At 36.3% G+C, this 19,412-nt stretch overlaps 1 protein-coding gene across 5 annotated transcripts in view; it reads left to right on the forward strand.

The window, feature by feature from the left end:
* Positions 1-19,412, forward strand: part of Cntn1 (contactin 1) — a 385,843-nt gene that overhangs the window by 207,864 nt on the left and 158,567 nt on the right. The window lies entirely within an intron of this gene.

Raw genomic sequence — 19,412 nt, forward strand, 5'->3', positions numbered from 1 at the left:
CTTCCCTTCCCTTCCCTTCCCTTCCCTTCCCTTCCCTTCTCTTCTCTTCTCTTCTCTTCTCTTCTCTTCTCTTCTCTTCTCTTTTTTCTTCTCTTTTTTCTTTGTGGTACCAGGAATTGAACTTAGGTCCTTGAACTTCCCAGGTAGGCACTTGTGCCACTGAGCTATATCCCTGGCCCAGATAGTCTTATTTATACCCTGATGACTGTTACTTTGTAATAACGTAAATGTTCTTATTCTGTTATAAACATTTTAAAGTTTGAACTCAATTGTAATAGTGCTGTCAGTTGCACGTGTGTATAAACATATATTTTAAAAGCTATTCATAGCCCCCAAATTCAGTTACTAATTTTTTATAGAAATATGTAATAGTAACATACATTGAAAAAAGACTCTATTGTATGCTATTTTAACTTTTAGAAAGCAACATTTTAAGTGTTTAAAGACAATGTTGGAAACATAATTCAAGTCTGTAGTCACTGTTAGTTACCTGTGATGTTTAGAAAATGGAAAAAGTCATGATATGATTTGTAATTTTACCTTGTTTGTTTGTTCTAGATTTAGATTAGGATTTTACAGAAAGGTAGACAATAAACAAAAAGCAAAAAAGAAAGCCTTAGGTATGTGTTTGTTTTTGTGCTTTCTAGAAATTACTATTTTCTCATTTCTATTGCTAAAACAGGGGAAAGGATGAAAAGTATTTTATCAAATAAAATTCCTGACTTAGGGAAGGAAGCAGGGCTTTGGCAGAACTCAGCAAAGTGACTAGAGGAGCACTTTAGAAGCTTAGTAATAAACAGAAAAGAATGAGTGTAGCAAGCTGCGCAGCTCTCCACAAACAACAAGGTTGAAGAATTTAAAGATGCGGAGGAAGGAAAAGATCCCTGTCCTTGACTCAAGAAAAATCTACTCACAGAGGGGCTGTCTTGTGGATAAAGAACAAAGTCTTGCTTGTCTCCTGTCACTCAATTTGTCCCACAATACCTGGTCCCAGGTGCACAGGCCTGAGTATCAGGTGTTTGGTGCATGGGGCCTTTCTGTTGAAATCCCTTGAAAGAGTGCCCGGATCTGTGAAAAGTTAAAGCTGTTGAGAATTGCTTCTCAGCTTATTCTCTATAACCTTTCAATTTGATGTCAGGAAATTTGCTTCCCTGTTGTTCATTTAATGAATTTAAAGGAGAAGGAGATTCTCTAACTGGTTCAGGAGTAGAATGATGATAAGTAGAATTATTAGTCTTCATTAGTTAGATATTAGGCCTTAATGTGGACAGAAAAAGAATGTGGATGGTGTATGTGGTGATTAGCTGGTGTTTCCATTGGGTTGGTTTCTGCTCTGCCCCAGGGATTGGTGGAACACAGTTCTAGGTGTGTCCGGGAGGTTACGGAGGCATGTTTTTGGGGCGTGTGTCTGGTCCTTAGCTTGTTTCATTCAGGGAGTATTCCCCAGCTCTTCTTCCGGGCTGCTATGCTCTGCTGTGCCTTTCTCCCATGATGTCTGTGCATTGCATCCAGCCAACCATGGACTGAAAGTATGAGTAAATGAAGCCGCTTCTTCCTTGCATTGTGGATGTTAGGTGTCTCAGCGACTAGAACCTGAGAAATAGTTCACATGTTTTAAAATAAATCAAATAAACAAACAAAAATTACTGTTATGGCTTGAATTTAGGTGTCTCCCTAAAATCTCATGCAGTCATAGGTGGGGCTTTTTCCGAGGCAGCTGGATCTAGAATGTGTGACACTTCACTTGATTCATGGTGCAGTGCTAGCCTCAAGGGCACTAGGATTAAGGGTGTGAGTACTGCCTGCCTGAGTAGCTGGGTAAGATACAGAGATAGAGCTGTGGTTGTTCTTTGTTGCTTTGCTACCTTCTGCCTGCAAAGAGCTGTTTCTCCTCTGCAATGCTACCCTGCCTTGGAGCCAGCCAATTATGGAATGAAACCTCTACCAACTGAGAGCTAAATAAGCCTTTTTTCCTTTAACTTTGGACTTCAGGTATTTTGTCTCAGCCATGAGAAAACTAAGACTAACTACTAACTAAGACAACTACTAAGGCAGTTCAAGATGGTAGTAGAGCTTGAATATAATTGAAGAAAAGAAAAAATAATTATAACAGTGTTATCTTTCAGTCTTCTCAATTTATCCCTTCAGGTACTTTCGAGACGTTAAGCAATTACATTTTTTGTTGTTTTATTTTATAGGTCAGTGAAACACAAGGCTCAGAGTTGTGGATTTATACATTCAGTGATTTCAGAAGTGATTATGAGGCATATCCTGCACAATAGACACTGTGGTATATTCTAGGGGTTTGCAGCTCAAAGATCAGTGAGGAAGTCCGACACTGGGAATCATTTAGCCACAAAGTGTGGTACTAAGTAGGCAGGACGGACACAGGGAGCTGTGAATGTGCAACAGGAAAACCTGATTTCGATTAGAGATCTTTGGACAATTCTGTGAGGAAGGGACATCTAAGCTGAAACCTGAGAAAGGAATGACTTAGATGAGTGAAAACTATGTGAAGAGCAGATAGAAAATGGGTTTAGCGAAACACTGCACCTTCCCCACTGGTGAACTAGTGGGAAGTCACTGAGGCAGGAAAACCACAATCATATGTCCAAGATTGGAAGCAATCTTGTTTGAGTCTGGAGAGACTCAAACTAGTTTGAGTCTGGAGAGAAAACAAAGGTCTGGAGGTGGATGCTGATGAAAGTTGCACATCAATGTGAATGTGCTTAGTGCCGCTGAGCACTGAATATGGTTAAAATGAAATAGTAAGTTTTATGTTGTGCATATTTCTCCAGGATAAAAGAGAAATTTTCTCATGCTCTCTCTCTGAACATAACCCCTCATACGAAAAATGGAAATAATCATAGTATAAATTTCACTGGCTCATTATAAATATTAAAAGAAGTAAGTCATGTAAAGAACTTGACAGACTTCTTCACTGAGTTTAACTATTACCTATGGTTCAATGAACTATTACCTACGGTTCAATGATGAGAAGAATGCAGAAGATAAGTCCTATGCTGAAGATCATTTTCAGGTACAGGTACTCCCATTTATGACCATTGTTGAGTTGATTCACTCCTCTTTTAATTTTCTTGATTCACCGGAGTTAATAATAATTATCTAGAGGTTCTATGTACCACCTGTCAAGTGTCTGAAATATAGAAGGTGCTCAGTGAAAGAATGGTTGGACCTCTTGTTATGATGTCGTATCTCAAGCGTATTTTCTTTCTGCAGCTGAGTTTTAGACAAGCACTTGCTAGCTGACAAGGTTAAACAAGAATCTACCCCTGAAAATTTACAACTTTGCATTGGACTGAGTAATGATGAAGGATGCATAACTTCAATGCAATTAGCAAAAGGCTATAGAAATAGTGTAGCTGAGTTTAAAAATCTATGCTTTATTGAAATCTCTAAAATGTTGCTCATAATGGAGGTGTTTTTTAATTGTAAAAAATATGTTCTAAATGAGTATGGGGAAATTGCTCATTCTTAATAAAACTCTATCCCAAACATGTTTGATTTTTTTGTTTGAAGATGACTTTCTTGTTTGAAAGCATATATTAGGTTACTGACTCCATTTAAGTAAAAATAAAAACTTCAGAAAACAAAATGGAATCCTTCCTAGAAGGAGATATACTAGTGGGATATGAAAGAACACTAAGCAAATAATCATTGTTGGACTATCAAGTATAAGACCTGATTTAGTTAAGATGTTGTACTTGGATGGAGGAAGGATGAAAGGGTCTTTTTTCTGCTTTCTGAAAGTTTACTGATTGGAGTCTGTTCAACAAACTGACAATAGTCCATTTAACAGGAGAAAAGGCATAGACATTTATTCATGTGCAAGCACACTGGAGTTCCACAAAGCATGCAGCTCAAGGAAGGTCCTGATGGTTGCAACTTAAATGACTTCTTCTTAAAGGACAGTACAAGGGTCAATTTTGTAGAAAAAAAAAATAAATGACTTTTAAAGGAAAAGAGTGAACGTAAAGGGCACACAGTGGCTAATACACACTTTAGGGTTGGGGTGTGGTGTTTGGTGCTCCCTGTGAGTGAGTCTTCTGCAGGATCTGGCCTTTAGATGGACAGAGAAACTTCAGAGGAAGCCCCCACTTTGGGAAGGAAGTCTGGAGTGCAGGTAGAGAAAAACCTTGGTTCTGTGACCATTTTTTAAAAGAGTTCAAAGTACTCGAACTCTGAAGTATCGTTTTCTTAGGCCTAACAATGGAAATGCTAAGTCTTTCAGGACATACTTACTCAACTGTGTACTCATAGCTTCTTAAATAAGAGGCTATTTTTTTAAAAGCTAAATATTTGCAACCTGAAATTTTGTAAGGTTATGGCTGACATGACTACAAGGAAATTTGCCACCATCCCAGTATATGTAAAAAGAAATATAAGGGCAATACGTGGTGCTTTTTTTTCTGCTGGAATTTCATGGCAGAGAGAGTCAGTGCAAGAGAAGATAAACCATTGTATATTCTGCATCCTAGATATTCAAGACAGTAGTGAAAACAAATAGAACTCAAAATGAAACCAAGTGAAAGATAAATAAATAAAAGCATGACTGTACTGAAAGCATAATGTAGCTACTGATAAAAAATTTACTTATTAAAATGGCAAAAATATTAAACAGGAACATCCTGCTTTAAAGCTTTCAGATATAGCACAGATGAAATGCAAATGAAGAATAAATGTTCACTTAGATAAATCTAGAAAAATGTAACCTTGTGCCTAAAGTTTTGTGGTCAATTTTGAAGCCTTCCTCTCTGCGTTATGTAGCATAATGCACTTTTTGTCATAAAGGTTAATAGCCATAGGTGTGTGAAAACCACTTTTATTCTTTAGAATATTTCTACTGATGAATTATTAATTTTAATGGTTTTATTATGTTAAACAATGAGTGCTTAACAGATAAAATCACAAAAATACAGCATTGCATTTTTAATATATTGAGCATTTTTTAAAAATTTTCAACATTGGCCTTTTTGGTTGTACAAAGTCTAAAAAATAAAAACAGAAATAAATTCCTATATGAATTATGAGGAAAATACCAACAGCACTCTTCACTTCAATTCAATCTTCACTTCAATTATCACACCTAAAGCAGTTTTCACACATGAAAACAGCACATTCCATACATACGTATCACTTACACTGACAGCGCAAGTGTTTTGCTTTCCTGGCCTTTTTGTAGGACATACATGACATCTTACTGGTCTTGCTATTTTGTCAGGAGGTTCTTGTTATATGGTGCACTGTATAGTTAACAAGAGCATAACAGATCAATGAAATAAAGTATTAAATTAATACGTATTGTGTGTTTAGAATAAACGTCAACGTTTTCACATCAGCTGTGTACTTGCATTTACAAAATCTAAAAGGTAATATCAGGAATAAATTCCTATACGAACTACAATGTAAACCCAAGTAAAAATCTACCAGAGAAATAAGCTTAGCTTCAACTGTCACACCCAAGGCAGTCTTCACACAAAACAACTGCATGTTTCATGCACAAGAATCACACTAATAGCATGTATGTTTTGTTTTCCTGTCCCTTTATGGTAGGGCACAATTGACATCTTTTTGATTTTCCTATTGTCATAGTAGGTCTTTGGATGCTGTGCCTGCCTATTCACCTGTCAGTTCACCAGTGTGGCCCACAATTTTTTGCATAGTCCCCTTGGCAGAGACATTTTGTTTTTCCTCTCCTGTAAATGATCTCTTGTGAGTTCTAGTCCCATTCCTCTAAGAAAATTTCTCCATGATATTTTGAACTTGTCATTTTCTTTGTAAGCTATCAAACTATTTATGCCACACATGTTTAGGATTGAGTAAAACAGAACCATTGGCTAATGCATTGTGTTTCAAGCGACATCATATTTGCTGTATAATTCATCAACAGCATCAACTCCACCTTTGTTTTTGTTGTAGGAAGTTTGCACCTCAGGCTTTGGTTTTGTCAAGGTTTCCCTATCAATACTTCCATCACAGTGCAGTGTTGACATCAGCAGTACCAGTTTGGTGGGTTTTTTTTTTGCCATATATAAGACCAATGTAGGGCTGGGGATTTAGCTCAGCGGCACAGCACCTGCCTGGCAAGCGCAAGGTCATGAGTTGGATCCCCGGTACAGGAAAAAAAACAAAAACAAAACAAAACAAAATAATAAGACCAATGTAAATCTTTCTGAAATCCAAAGATTGTACTATACAATTCTCTATTTTGAAATTGTACCATTTCATTTGGAATTTCTGCTTTATTCTTGCATGTGGTTCCTGAACTGGTCAACTTGTGCTGTTAGCAAAGGTAATATCAATTGGAAACCGGTAAACCAGACTGTCACATTCTGATTAGTTTGGGAGATGGGAGCACAAGTCTGTTCACAGCATCATTTGTTTATTACTATATGAATAAGGGCCTGATGGTTGGGTTCCAGGACAAATGTCTAAATTGAAAGCATAACATACCTTCACGTCTCCAAGGGCATACATTTTTATGCTATATTTTGACTCATCATTTTTCAGTAAGTCTTTTACATTCCCAAGATTACTATGAGAAATCCCTGCTAAGTACAGCAGACCTACAAATGCTTTCAATTCAGTTAATGAGGTGTCATAATAAGTACATTTTTGGTTATGGCTATTGATGCATACAGAACAGTTTACTAGAGTTTCAGCCTTTTGTATTTCACAGTATCTTGTAGCATTTTGTCTGTTACAATTTCCAACACTGAATGGCAGTACTGCCATTCGTTCTAGTAGCTTTCACCCCTGCCAAGACCCTCACTATATTTTCAGAGCTAGTTATAGCATTGGATTCTTCCACTTGGTTGCATGGCATATTTGCAACATTTTGACTGGTAAAATATGTATTCACGTTGCTGTTTTCTTTGTCATTTGAATGAAGGAGGTGTGAATTCCTTGTGTCTCTATCAGTGAATTCTTGCTGTACTTCACTGACACACGAACTTTGGCTCACATGGCCAGTGCCAAAGTCATCATTATCATCAGCATCAGCATCAGCATCATCATCATCATCCACCCACACCACTCTTCTGTTATGAAAGCATGTATTTTACCAAATGGATCATCTTCATCATTCATGCATGATTAATCTGATGATTCAAGTATGACCTCCTCCAAAACTTGCAAATCTGGTTTTTCATGTGCCATTGTAGTGACTTGGGCTACTTTTACTAGAAAAGAAAAATCTTAGAGTGATGTGGGTGTGTTGTACCCTTTATGGTGCTCAAGTATTCATACTCTCAATACCTGTTAAATGGAGCATCACACAGGTGTAAATTCTGGTTTGACACCTTTACACACATGCCCACACTTTGCCTTTCATCATACCAAATGGTTGAGCACAAAGATTGCTCTCTGTGTCTCCCAGGCACAGCTACTGAGACACACAGCTGGCTACTTTTATGCTAAAGTAAATATTTACAGTAAAAAAAGGATGTGTTTGTGAAACTTCGGGTTAATTATGCAAACCAGTATGTCATTCTGTATAGTTGTGTAAAAACATAACTTTCAAGCTAAGCCAGTTACTTAAATGTCAATGATAATGTAAAATTTGTGGACCACACAACACTAATGCATTACTAAAACTAAAGGTCTTTGAATAACCATCATAAACCTTGTATTGTACATTCAAAATTAGTACACAAAATAAGAGAGGACAAATTTCTGTGTTCTACAACCTCTGAAAGTCCAACATTTTTATTCTAAGAAACTGAAATTATAATGATGATATTACTTACATCTTTAAAATACCCAGGAAGCATTTTTTAAAAATCTGTTTTACATCAAAAGAAATGTTAGAAGAAAGGCCTAAACTTGTAGAGGAAGTATATAATCTGGCAAGAAATTAAGGAGCTTTAGAGCTCCTGCCAAGAGACACAGCTGCCATTGCTTCCTTCCCTTTTTAAAAATTTTGTTAAGATCTATGATGGGAAAATATTTTGGATTTCTATTTTTTGTTTTATTTTTCTTTCTTTCATTTATCCATTGCTTAAAAGGTGTATCTATTATTGATCTATAAATACTATTACTATGCCAACCTGTGACTCACCGTTAAATTTCACTCTTATTTATTCAAAATATTTATGATTCTTTATTCTCTTTAATGGTGTGATCAATCTTGCATTGTTACATCTGGTAATTTGAGCAAATTCATTGAAGATGACAATATGTGATATAACAACCACTGTTAATTCCTATCATTTTGTTTTGAAACCCTGTACAATTTTTATTGTTTTTGCTTTGTTTTATTTTTGTCTATATTGTTGTTATTTTGGGTTTTTAAAAATTCTCTTTAAATAAAAAATTTATGATCTCCACCTAGATGACTGAGACCTTTTGTGTATTGAGGAGGTCCTAACTATTCAGATTATTGCATTTTAATTGATCTTTTTATTTCTATGGCCTAGCATAATGCCTAACACAAAAAGGACTCAATAAATATTTGTTGAATGAATTATGAAATGAAGTTACATCACTGATAAATCTTAGACCAGAGAATACAAGAAGATAGGTATAATTTCTGAAGACCCAGTTGAACTTTTTATTGTTAACTAAACTGTAGAGATCTGGAAACATAGTCCCTAATGTAATTAGTGTATAAGCAATAGCTTCTCTTGGTGGCAGGCATCCAAAGGCAGACTTACTAAGATGTCTCTGAGGCTTCTACTTAACTAGAGTTCAAATCTGTGAAGCATGAGAATCTGCCTTTATTTCTAACAACTGAGGCTGACACAAACCTTTCCTTCAGTAGATTCTTAATAAATATTTGTTGATTGATGAGACTTGGATTTGATATGATGTAATGCTTTGAGAGAGAATAATAAAAGAGATTGTTGTAAATTATTGTATCCTTTTCCTTCAAATTTCAGTTTTTGTTAATCTGTCCTTTTTCTATAATTTTATAAGACAGTAGGTATGTATTCACTCTTGCCCTTTGAGAATTTAATATTTGATACAAATAGAAATAAAAAGAGCTAAAGCTCCCTGCATATCTCAAGATCATGCTGTCAGTATAGACCTGAAACCTCATATCCTGTGAGTATCAGGCTACAGGGTGAAGGTTTGTTTCCAATATCTGTTCTAGTGATGAAGGCTTTAAAAGGAATGTGAACAACAAGGCTGGCATTACCCAAGACACTTAGGATTAAATAGTATGGTGACATTTTCTAGCAGGACCATTCAGCAGTAACTCATTGCCTTTGGAAGAAACCAAAAGCTAAATCCATGACCTTTATGGTCCTATGGTTTGACTACATATTTCTTCCCACTCATCTTTCAAATGATCCTATGCAAGTATGCTCTGCCCGTAGTAAATTTTTTAGTGTTATTTAAATTTGACCTTTGTTTCTGACTTTGTGATTTCACTGTTGCTGCTTCCTCCTCCTCAAGCAGATCTGCATGCAAAGGTTTTTGGTTACTAATTACTCATTAAGCTTATTCAACAGATACTCACTGAGTATCTTCAATGTGTAAGGCATCATGGTATGGAATATATAATATATTTTAAAAAGGAACTAGACAGCTCTTGATGATTTAGAAATTCCTCCCTGAATATGTAGCTCTTACACTGCTCCTATAAAATGTCTGAATATGCTAGCTTTTGGAAAACATATGTAGAATGAATAAATAAATATTACCATTTATTTACTTTCATGTGATTATTTTGTTGTGTAGTCTAAGAAAATGAAACAACATTTTTGGTCTTAGAACAGCACATAATAATCACAGATGTCTCAGGGGTTAAACTGCGCAAATGTTCATTGAGATCTCTTTATATGTGTTTTAAAAATAACTGCTTGGGTTTTTTATTTTTAAGACATTTTCCCAGGTCTTTGTTTTTAGTATATGCTTGTGATAATAAATACATTCATCATATGGAGTTGGTACATATACACATCACTGTCCATTTAAAAACATTCTCTTCTTTCTAGAAATAAAGGCCTTTATTACTTAAGTATAAAAGACTCCTTAGTTTAAGTACTGATACTGTGGCCTAAAGTCAGCAGTTCTTCCCTTTTACGTAAAAGGCAGACTGCTGCAGATTCTACCTGCTCTCTCAGGAGGAAGGTGCTTTGTCTGGGGTGCAGCTCTTAACCTGAACAGCAGCTCAGCCAAGTTACAAAATCATCATTCTCATTATCCCCACATGCATAGGTCGCTGGTCAGAAGACATTAAGAAACTGTATGTACTTTGTCGTGGGAAAAGCAGAATCAATGCCTGCTCTTTAATGTGCAGGACACACTGACACCATGTTCAGCCGGGCAGCTGTTAACATCCTGAGCCTCTGCAGAGGCGGGAGAGCAAATGGCTCAGAGCGCAGCCTCAGAAGGTGCATGTTAGCAATGAGGCCTTTGTACTGGATGTGGGAGATCTGCAGAGGAATATCAACAAACGGGGGATATTACAGCTCAGGAAGGCTTCCAAGCTCCCAGGGTGGATTGAGTGAGCTCTTCCATGGGGCACTGTTTCTTCCCAGCTCTTGTTCCTTTGTGGGTGTCTGTGAAAGCAAAAGGGAAAGGAGTTTGAGTGTTTTGAACATTGAGTCTTGCTAACATCAAAATGCTTTTCTGCTGTCGAAGAGTTATTAAACCCTACTTTGGATTTTTCATATGATCCACAGAGTCACTATCACAGCATACATCCCTTTGTCACACTTCAACTATCAGAGATCAGTTTGAATTGCAATTGGGTGGCAAGCAAAGTTAAAAGTACATTCAGCACGTCACTCATTGCAGTCCAACCAGCAAAAATGTCTCATATAAAAGACAGAGTCCTCCCAGGTATTTGTCAAAGCAGTATATCAAAATGCCTTTTGCCTTATGGAATGGCCAAATAAATCCAATGTAAACATAACATACATTAACTTTTCATCCAGACTGAAAGCCACACAAAGTACCATATAGACAAAACTTTCAAGAGCCAGGCTATTAAGTTTTGCCCAGCTTCTGAATTTTAGAGTGCGTTGGCTAATGATGTGGCCCCAATACTTTTGCATGTACAAATTTACTTATAAATTGTCCCTGTGAGTGGTGAAACTATTCCAACTTTCATTTAACACTCTTACTACAAAAATTCTTGAACTTTGGTATGCCTTTATGTTTGCTGAGAAGTTTGGTTAAAATACAGATACCTGGGCTACTTCCCAGAAAACCTAATTATTCTTTGGAATTGTTGAGGACTCTAACCCAAATGTTGATGATGCAGATATCCCCAGACCGTATTTGGGGAAATATATATATTTATATAGTATATACTGTTTATATAATTTATACTGTTTTGTTATAGTATTTAACAAAACAGTAACTCCTTCATCCGTTGATTGAATGAGTAATTTTCAGACTTGTTAATAAGTGAAGAAGTCACATTGTTTGGTCACTTATTATTTCTTTCTCCATTTTCCCTTAGCATCTCAAATTTTGTAACTTGAAGCAAAATAAATGTGTATCACTGGTATACCATCACTTCCATGAGGGAAAATCTCAGATCAGCAGGGACTTTCTGTATTTTCTCAGGTTTCAAGATGTGTCTAATACACACACTCCTGAAATGTAGGACAAAATCCACGTGGAACTGCCTATGTATTCTACCACCTCAGAGTGATGTTTACCTGGGAGTAAGCATGGCTGATCAGCTACAGGTCCAGTGTGACACTGTAGCTTTAAATTATCCTGTGAAAAATGTGCTACAAATATCCCACGTGAGGTTCCACTATTTTGAAATTCCTCTACGTGCATTACATCATTAAAAAGATAAGCATAATGAACTTAATCATAAACCTAATTATCTAAAATGGGAGCAATTGTGCTATAAAATGTGAGCTGTGCTCTCAGCACTCAATTAGTATCCATATCTTCAAAAAGTCTTGTCCCCTTATTAGCCTCCAAGTCATTAAATTTCACACTATAGGGATGCGATATTTATTGAAATGTTCAGAAATATTTTGTGTTTCTTCTCCCTTTCCCACTTCTTCTTCCTCTTCCTCTCTTGTTCCTCCCTCTCCCTTCTTCCCATCTCCTTCTTCTTCCTTTTTGGCAACGTTGTGCTATGCTGGCCAGGCTGCTCGTCCCAAATTCCCAATCCTCCTATCTCAGCTTCCTCAGTACTCGGTGTGCACTGCCACACCCAGTTCCTTCTGATTTCACATGTATTTCTTTTTTCTCTTCCTTCCTTCCTTCCTTCCTTCCTTCCTTCCTTCCTTCCTTCCTTCCTTCCTTCCTTCCTTCCTTCCTCCCTGCCTTCCTTCCTTCCTTCCTTTCTCTCTCTCTGTCTCTTTCTTTTTTTGATACCAGGTCTGGCTACATATTCCAAGCTGGCCTTGCACTCACTATGTAGCCCAGACTGGCCTTGGACTTGTGCTGATCCTCCTACCTCAATCTCCCAAGTGCTGGGATTACAGACGTTCTCCACCACTCCCGGCGGTTTTCACACATAATCATGTCGTAGGCTGTTGCAAGACCTAAGGTTTTTTAGTCTGAAGACCACTACATACCACTGCAACTCTACCTCTAAGAAACATCTGATTGTATTCTAGCAGAGAAAGATAATGTTTCTAATTATTTTCAGAACATAGAGTGTTTGCTTCAGTTATGTACTCTGTTCCTTGTCTCAGAACACTACATTTTTACTAAATATATTTGAGCATAGCATTGAGCAATTCAACTTTTATCGCTTTGCTAGAAAAAGGTTAAACTGAAATAATGGGTTGATGATAGAATTTAGAAGGTCACTGTAATGCTGAAGAAGAACATGTCAAAGATGCCATCATTTGAGTAGAAGGGGTTGTATCATCTTTGTTGAAATTGTATTTAATAATCCCAAAGTCAACTGGAAGATATAATGTTTATATGAAAGTGTTTAATGAATTTAGTCTTTACATATATAGTATCCCCTTTCTAAAGGAGTAATATTTTTAAAATTCAAAATTAATTTTGTTCCCAGAAAATTTAATTTCTTCATTGCATTATTCCATTGCTACCTATGACCTTATGGTATAAGACTTTTGAATCTACACATGCACATTATATAGTCGACACAATGATCTTTTGAATAGGAAATCAAATCCCCATTTTTACAGAGCAGTTGATCCCTGAGGAAAATTGAGATTGAGGAGCAGAGGCAGAATTTCAGAATGATTCTGAGAAGGAAATATCCCTCAGTTTTAAATTGCAGGGTAGGAAGTATTGGCATCATTCTCCTGGAATAAACTGTGCTTACCTATAATGAGACTCTTCTGATCATTTCCTGGAAATAGATAGAAAATGTTCTTCAGAAACAGAGCAGAATAATGAAGAGGAGGAACATAGGTGAAATTTCAGGTTAATTACTCTTCAAATGATCATTTATGAGCTGCATTGAACATAGAGGTGCATACTTATTTTCGTGTCTGTGTGCCAAAAGTCTATTTTCTCTTTTTAAAATAGAGATGAAACCACTTGCTAATATAAATGAGTATGTTTTTCAGTATTCCCGAGATTGCACCTCTATCAGTTATCATCAGTGCCATGAAATATTTATTTTATTGGTCTTGATGGAACATTCTTTTGCTGTATAGCAGCACTAAATCCTTTGTAAATAATTGTTAGTGACAATAATGCTTCCTAATATATTGTTGATGCACTTTTAAATAATTTATTTGGGCTACCTTGTACCAGAACAAAAGAGCTAGCTGGTATTATCTGTGTAGCACAGAAATGCATATCAGAGTATGGGCCAAATTTCTCAAGTGAGAATTCCAGAATTATCTAAAGGAAAGAGGGAAAGGGAAAGATAAATAAACATGGGATGAATGAGGGAGAAAGAAGAAAACCAGAGCGTTATACTCTATCATATTGTGAAGTATTGTTTTAATACCTGAGTGCGGTGCTTACTAAAGGATACTAAAGAAAAGAAAAAGCTAAATTCTCTTGGACGTGAATTCATTGCTATTATACGCCATGATTCACCAGCAAGGAGAAGCCGGTGAGCTCGAATGACTTGTGAGAATCAGCATCCTGTGGCAGCGCCCTGCATCTGTCTTGGCCTCAGAATATCAGGAGTTGCAGGCCTCTGGAAGGCCAGGGAATTCCAGGAGCTGGCCAGCACAGCGCGGCTCCAGGGACAGGCACACACCCCAAGTTCTTGCTTCTGGTCATCCTCTTCTTTCAGCTGTTGGGAAAAATGAATCTGCCCTGTAACTGACACTTCTTTGTGAGACTTCTTTGTTCCTTTGTGGCAAGACGGCCAGGTCCAAGGAGGCGAGGGTGTGGGCTGTGGCTTCCTGTGTGGTCTTTCCTCTAGAGAAACACAAGAGACGTTCCCTCCCACCAGCAAGAATGGGCTTAGCTTCTTGACTCTGCTGCTGAGGGATGTTATCAGGAAATTACAAATGATGCGGCCACAGTTGACACAATAGAGCATTTCACCAGCAGACAGCAAATGTGTGATCAAGATAGGAGAGAGGCTTTTATAGCCAACCACCAAGAAACCCATTAAATGAAATTAATCATTGCCACTGGGGTGATGACTCATTCTGCTATTGAAATGGGCGGTGTTTTCAAGTGAAAGAAGAGAGCATATATATAATCCACAGATGCCCAAGACATGAGAAGCTGCATTCTGATCAGAGTGGGCATGTTCCAACGGCACGATGGAGACTTCCAGAAACAGTATTAACTGTTGTCTAAATATGCTTTAAAATACTGATACTTAGAACATCCTTTTTAAGAATAACATCGATAACTTACAATAATCCTCAGTGGAATAATAAACCTCGGTGGAATATTTTCTATTACCGACTTTTTTATCTTCATTTAAGAAAATTAAAGAAATTTCAGTTCATTTATGGCAAGTATTTTGTACTATAGATGTGATTCATTTGTTCTACATATATTCTCTGTATATCTATTTTATAGATAGATAGATTAATAAATAGATACAAATGCTGGCAAGACTGTGGAGAAATAGGAACTCTTCTTCACTGCTGGTAGGAATGCAGACTGGTGAAGCCACTGTGGAAATCAGTTTGGAGATTTCTCAGCAAACTAGATCTAGAGATTCCATTCAACCCAGCTATTCCGTTTCTGGGTATTTTCCCAGAAGATCTGAAAACTTCATATCACAGCGATATATGTGCACCCATGTTTTAGCAGTGCAATTTGTAATTGCTAAATTGTGAAGCAACCCAAATGTCCATTCACTGAGGATTGGATTAAAAAATTGTGGTACTTTTATATAATGGAATATTACTCAGATATAAAGAAAGATAAACTCGAGGCTTTTATAAGTAAATGGTCACATCTAGAGACCATACTTATAAGTGAAATAAATCAGACCTACATGTGTAAGTATTATATTGTCTCACTAGTGCAAGACCTGAAAGAGTGAATAAAAACTAGGAGGTATGATAAACATTGTGAAATGAAAGGAAAATGCTCAAAAGTAAAGTAAAGGGCAACTGGGGTATGGAAAAGAGAAGGGAAAGAAGGGGAAATTATGTAAGTATGTATATACAGGATAGCTAACATAGTTGTACTACTGTCTTCTATTGCCCTACAGAAAGGAACAGTTAATGATTACTTGCTCAATCAATCTTATATGTCTCTATTCATTTTCTTGAGAAACCACTTTGAAGATATCAATAAGTAATACAACAACCATGGTTACTTTCCTACAACTTTGTCTGTAACTCTGTTTTGTTTGTATTGTTCTTATGCTATTTTGTAAATGGATGTCTGTCTGTTAATTTGTTTTCCTTCTTTTATTTTTTAAAATAAGAAAGAAAGAAAGAAAGAAAGAAAGAAAGAAAGAAAGAAAGAAAGAAAGATAGGTAGATAGATGTTGTTATGAATTACATCTGGATGTAGCCCATGAGCCTCATGCGCTGAGAACTCAGAGGTGGGGCTTTTGGCAGGTGATGGAATCATGCAGGTGTTATAGCTAAATGTACTGTTAGAGGGAGGGGTGTGGTTAAAAGAGGCAAGTTATGGGGGCATGACTTTGTCAGGTGACCCTCCGCTTCCTCCCTTAGCTTTCTGTCTCTTGGGCAGGCCAACTATCGACTGAAACCGCTAAAAAAATATGAGCCAAATTAAATTTCTCATTCTTTAATTTATGAGTGCAGAGGAATCTCTCTCTCTGTCTCTCTCTGTCTCTCTCTCTCTCTCCCTTCCTCCATGCCTCTCCCTCCCTACCTGATAAGCCTATGGCCAACAATAATAAATTAATATTTATTAAGCAATTTCATAGAAAACATTTTATATGACCAATCTCATACAGCCCTTATAGTACTCCTATGGAATTGGCATTCCTTTCACATTTTGCATGCGAGGGGAATGAAGGTCAGAGGTTAAGTAACTCCCCCAAATTCAGAAGCTAAAATGGGCAGGGCAACATTCAGACAAGATCTGCCTGGCCTCCCTGGTTCTATTTTGACTATGTGTTGGCACACATTCTCATGTACAGTGATTGTTATCTGAGACGGAAGTGTTAAATAACATTCTAGACTGGGAAAATTCCTCTGCATTTTAGTTTCAATTTCCAAAAATCACTTGCTCTGTGTGGGCACGACTAACCCTGTATTTAGACTTACCCCACTTTTCCACTCTACATGTAGAATTTAATAGACCAAACATTCCTGACCCACTCCATCGAAATGAAGAATCTGAATGACATGTTCACACAAATTGTTCTTTATTCTTCCTTTCTATTTCTCCATTTTTCTTTTTGGTCTGTACTACTCCCTCTTCACCTGATACCAGAACTGCAGCAGCATCCCTTGCTCTTAAACTTGAATATCTGTGACAATCACTTAGGGTACTCAAATTGTGTGATTTTATTAGTAAATAAATTAGAACTATTTAAAATCTAATAATCACGGTTGCCATTAAACTGCACATACTTTGTAATCTGTAAATGTTTCTACATACATTTACCTAAGTTAATCTTTAAGAGATAATTGGTATTTCCAACATTTTGACATGGTTTCTTCTTGTTTTCTCTAGCTTTGCATTAAAGGAACAGATCCTAATTGTTGTGCATAACCCAGCAGGAAAATTAGAAGCCAAAGGCTAACAAAATTCTTAAGTCCATCTTGTTTTGTGTGTGACAAAGCTTGGAAAGGTATAACCAAGCTGTACACATTTGAATACTTTTCATCTAGGGCACACTTAGATACTAATAATAACATACATGATTGAAATAAAAAGTGAAACATTCTTCCTGCCTCTTGAAGATTGTTCTTCATTTTCACCTTTTAAAAAAAATTACTTTTCCTATCAGTCCTGCCTGGTGAAAGAAATCAAATCAAATAAGAATTTTAAATTCCAGACTTAATATAATCCCGATAGATATATAGCTGTTACTTTCTCAAATGTCTCTAAGAATGATACATTGTTCAAAAGTTAATCTCGACAAAAGTCATCCTTTGATTACATTTTGCAGTGATATTCTAAATATATCCTGCAGATAATTTGAGACATTTCCAGTGTATAAGAATTCAAGCTTTTTAGGAATAAATGATGTACTCACTACAGAGTAATCAAGCCACTGAAAAGAAAAAGATTTTATCTTACTTTATGTATTACAAGTAAACATTTTGGGCAGCCTTGGCAAAGTCTTATGATTCTTGAATATTAAGAATAGATATGTTCTGAAATTCCAACATAATTAACATTAGATTTTTTTTTTTATTACCGGGAATCGAACTCAGGACCTTGTGTTTACCAGGCAGGCTCTGTGCCACTGAGCTACATCCCAACCCTTCAACATAATTAAAATAAATGGGATCTCATATTTTTCTTAGCTTATCACTGCAATGCAAACAATCAGTAGGAAATTTTTCTCTTTTGGCTAATATCTTTTTCTATGTTAAATACCATAGCATTAAGTATTTTTCTTTCAGAATTGCTTTCTTGCTTTATCCTTTGTTTTACTCAATTCAACATAAGAATTCTGCTACACTTTTATATCATCTTGGAAAATATGGTTTGATCTTTTCCAGCTGAACTCTGGGTTCTGTTGAAGAGATCTCGTTCTCATGCCCCAAAATACGTTATTCTTCAGGAATTTCAGTAAAAAATTATTGAGTTTCAAAGTAATCAAATGACTTCAGTCTTAGAGTATAGCACATGCCCTGTGTACCACAATCAGCCCCATAGTTCCAGCGCTGTATTTTACAATGTGTCCAGTTGAAATGGTTAACACTCTTACAAGGTGAATAGCATACAAGTCCAAATCACTATTTCATTACACTAACTTGTGTATCTGTCTGCGTTTCTGTTATCTGTGAGCTTCTTAAGAGCAAGCAAGCTTCTGCCTTTCTGATTCAACATTTCTGTAGATTTAGATACAAATACATTTGCCACAAAGATGCGAAAGCTTCAGTTTTGTAGCCCCTCACTTGCACGAGTCTCTTCCAAGTCCTTGGGTAAAATTTCATCAATTACATGGTAATTAGTTTTGGCAAAATTGGTCAAAACAAGATATTTTAATTAGATTGCTATGTGGATTCATAACAGTGTATGTTAAGTGGTTTTGTCTCCTCTCTAAGTACACAATTTTTAAATTGTCTCCAATATTTAGATACTTTGCCTCATGAAACTTAAACTGGTTCCTTTTATTGAATAATTAAATTAAACAGGGAAGGCAAGAAGGAGAATAAATATGTTATTATATCACTATGTTTTAATTAATTAATATTTCTGGAAAAACAATTAATATTAATTGTTATTTAATTATTTAATAATATTTAATATTAATTGTTAATATGTTATTATGTTATTTAATATTAATTGTTATTAATATTTCTGGAAAAACAATTAATATTAATTGTTATTTAATTATTTAATAATATTTAATATTAATTGTTAATATGTTATTATGTTATTTAATATTAATTGTTATTAATATTTCTGGAAAAACAATTTCCACCAGTCACCAATATCAGGCACTAATACATCACCCATATGTAATCATGTCTGCGTCTGGCTTATACAAAGCTCTTATCGTTAAATGAATCTACTGGCACTTGACTTAGGTTTAGTCTTCAAGTCAAATGATGATATTGGAATATCGGTGACTGTGCTATTGTAGAAAGGGTTATTAAAGTCAGTGGTCGAGAGGAAAAGAATCCTGCACATACGTCAACTGAGCGACTTGCGCGTGATGGGAGTGTGTAGACCCTGCATCTGCTGAGCCCCCAGGGTACCGAATCTGTTCCTTACAAGGTGGCGTTTACAGCGCATTTGAATAAGCTAGAACCTATTTTGTAAGCAAGAACTATAAAACAAAGCAGAACTGATACTGTTGTTGGCCTCAAATGATGGACATTTTCCCTTCTCCTCTCCATTCTGTTCCTTTCTTCTCGCTTTCTCCCCTCCTCTCCCCTCCCCTCCCCTCCCCTCCC

The sequence above is a fragment of the Chinchilla lanigera genome, unplaced genomic scaffold (assembly GCF_000276665.1).
Source record: "Chinchilla lanigera isolate Chin_1 unplaced genomic scaffold, ChiLan1.0 scaffold00099, whole genome shotgun sequence".
NCBI lineage: Eukaryota > Metazoa > Chordata > Mammalia > Rodentia > Chinchillidae > Chinchilla > Chinchilla lanigera.